Here is a 3605-nt window from a genome sequence, read left to right as displayed (position 1 = left end):
AACAACAGAAGTGTCTTTTATCGTTTTTTGATTTCTTGTAACACTTTCGACTATTACCATAATAAAAATATGTCTTTTCCATAGGCTTGATTTGTCGAAGCATACAAATTTATGGTGGCATGAAGGACCTTTGTATTATCAAACATTTGTCCTAACGGACATAGTACAAATTCCTCGAAACAGTAAAAAGTCGCTCCTAAGGGAACGCAGTGTAAGTTTTCTGAAACTGCAGCGAAAAATAAGCGCTGATTCCGCCGAAAGTAAAAGGCGAAGAAGCTCCTAAGGGAGGCTTACAGCGAAAAATAAACGCTGATTCCGCTGAAAGTAAAAGGCGAAGAAGCTCCTAAGGGAGGCTTACAGCGAAAAATAAACGCTGATTCCGCTGAAAGTAAAAGGCGAAGAAGCTCCTAAGGGAGGCTTACAGCGAAAAGTCAGCGCTGAGATAAAAAGTGTGTGTGCTCTATTTCAGGGATATGTATCTGCGGCACAAATATCATTTTACATAACATAACATCATCACATCATTCTGCATAACATAAGCATCATATAGCATATTGCATGTGGAACAAGAAGGGGATACAGTGTTGGTCTTCGGAGAATATTTTGGAAAAGAGAAAATCGTGCTAAGGCACAAGACAAATCGAGATGAAGTATAGCCTCATCGGAGATGCAACACAAAACTTTTTTTATAGCTTCGGAGAATATTTCACGAAGCTTGGATATTCTTCATCAGATAAGTATGAAAAGATTTTCTTCACGAAGCATGAAAAGAAGGGAAGGTGTTTTTTTTCGCCGAAGGCTCAAAAAATGGTATGTATGCAAAATTTCATGCATCGTAAAGAATTAAACTATAAATAAATTATATATTACATTCAAATTTACAATGTATTACACATGTTACGTTCCAAATGTTTCTACAATAGCGTTTAGTCCTCCTTAAGAACTATTTCCGCAGCTTCGTTCAGTAGCTGGTCGACAACCTTGTCCATAATGGCTTCGGCCATTTTTCTAATTTCATCGTCCCCCTTCGGGTGGGGGCCTGGAGATGCCTCAGTAGGTTCTGAGGGAAGAGAAGATACGACTATATTACTATTACAAACCGCGAACAGAGTCTGGAATTAAAAATTACAGCATGATAAAAACCACTAATTAATACCTATTTGCCCTTCGGGCTCTGTACTTTTCTCGGCAGCTTCCGCTACTTTTCTAGCATCGTGGATGCCTTTTTCACTCTTTTGAATAATTTCTTGCGCTAATTCTCGGCCGCCGTTATCCCAGATATCAGTGAAGAATTTCCCGCCGACCATGCTTGCTTCGGGTGAGGGGTCTTTAATGTCTTTAGTGGACAAGGTAGCTTCGGACTGCGCTAAGGATTTTACATGCTCGCAGCCTTTCCTCTCCAAAACAGCAGCAATCCCTCTAGCACCCAAAAAAGCGCAGATGTCACTGCGGCTATTCAGAATTTCCTTGAAGGCCTCTGCTTCGTTACTGATCCATTCTATTGGACCTTCAGGATTGCCTCTTGAGAAATTCTCTTCACTAGAGAATGCGCCAACGTTGGCGAAGCTGTATTTTATCTTCTTGACGCACTCTATGGATTTAACATAGCATTTTCTCTGGGATGCACGAAGCTCCTTAACACTTATCTCTAAATGATTGGCCAATTGATCACTAAGCTCTCGTTTTGTTTCTTCAAGTATACGTTCTTCTTTAGCTCTAGCTAGCTGTTTCTGAAGATCTTTAATTTCACATTTTTGGGCTTCGGCCTGGGCCTTTGAGGCAGCTTCGTCCTTTTTTACCTTGTCTACCAATGTAAGCAGAATTTTATCCTTTTCCAGAGCTTCGTTTCTCAGTTTAATAACTTCTGATCGTAGGTTGTTGAACGCAATTTCATAGCTCTCGTCTTCGGCACTCTTTTTATGCTCTCAATGCATTGCTTAGAATTAAACCCTATATGTAAAAAAGTTGGTATAAGAATAAAAGAATGAGTTACGAATTATAAAATTTCCAAATGCCCAATTCTCATACCTTCAGGCTATTGTACGCAAGACTATCCGCGAGATCCTCCTTCGTCATAGCACATAATCCAGCTTCGAGCTTCGGAAACCCCATACTTCTAGCCATCTGCCGACAGACGGATAATTCTTTGTTGTCTGGGAGGCAGTATAGGAAATCTTCTGTGTTCGTCCCATTGAACACTAGTGCCCCCTTCAGATATTTCAATTCTTTGGCATAGTGATTAGCTTCAAAAACTTCTTCTTCCGATAACTTTTTCCCCGAAGCATGTCGCACGATATAATCGTATATTTTGGAAGATGCTTCGGGGGCAGCGGTATCAATTTCTTCGACCAAAGTTGGCTCTGACATTTTCATTTCTTCGGTTGCCTTTGCAATTTTTGCTTCTTCTGCTTCCAAAGGTATTACCTTGGTTGGTTCTGAAGGCCCGGTTTCAACTCCAGTCTGTTGCTTCGGAGTTTTAGCAACGGATACTTCAGCAAGCGCCTCAGAAGTCTCAGCAGTCTTCTTTGGGGTTGTGCTTGGAAGTTTAATTGTTTCCAAAACATCTAACACATTAACCATTCTTTTTCTTTTTGGGGTCACTGTTGGCCCCTTTTTAATTTTTGCTGCTTCAATTTCTTCTGAAAGACTTAAAATTTCTGATATTTTCACTCCCTCAGCTGATGTTTTCGCTTCTTCCGTCTTTGGTTCTTCCATCTTTTCTGTCGCTGGCACTTCGGCCATTTCTTTGACTTCTGGCAGCAGGGTTGGCTCTTTAGCTTTGGTGGCCGAAGAGGTCTCACCGGCGAATGCAGGCACCGTGGCTGGTTCAATGTAGCGTGGCCGGTGTGTGAGAACCTTTACCCTTTTTCTCTTCGGCTCTGGCTCGCTAGGAGCAGCTGCAGCTGTTTCTTTTGCAGAAGTTGTGCCTTTTCTTTTTTGCCGCCGCATTGGATAGCGATAGTCGGGGTAGACAAACCCGACTGAATCAAACACTCGGTTGAGTCTTTTCTTTTTTCGGCCTCCGAAGGCCGCTGACAATGCAGTGTCTTTGGCCTTCGAATATACCCCAAGCAATTCATCACTTACAGTCTCAATGCTCTTTAACCAATCATCATCTGGTTCAATGAACTTGTCTCCGTACTTGAATGTATACTTCAGCCTGACTAGCCCACCTTCGTCAGTTTCTTTAACAGTTTCTTTCGGCATTTCCCAGTTATCTGCAAGAGGCCACACTCTGAAGGCAATGTGTTCTTGTATTAAATCTCTTGTCCCAATAAAAGAGCAGACTACGCCGAAGGCCCGTTGGCATTCTTCGGCTACTTCATCCATTTCTACCTTTGGTTTCCGGAGTCCGAAGCGCTGCCAGATGGGGCACATGATGACATCCTTAATATCCTCTCGAACCTTCAAATCATTTTTTACATAGAACCATTCTTTCATCCATTCTCCGGGCCATCTCTTCCGAAAGGTGGGCACGGGACAGCTTGATCCAGACCGAGCACCGAAGTTGTAGCAACCAAAGTTGTTATGATATTGCTCTTTACCCCAGGGCTTCGTTTCGTATAACAATTCATGTATATTGGAAAAGCTTTTCGCACTTGGCT

Source organism: Zea mays, chromosome 5, assembly GCF_902167145.1.
Source record: "Zea mays cultivar B73 chromosome 5, Zm-B73-REFERENCE-NAM-5.0, whole genome shotgun sequence".
Classification (NCBI taxonomy): domain Eukaryota; kingdom Viridiplantae; phylum Streptophyta; class Magnoliopsida; order Poales; family Poaceae; genus Zea; species Zea mays.
The sequence above is the reverse complement of the archived record's forward strand: the minus strand, read 5'-3'. Positions refer to the sequence as shown.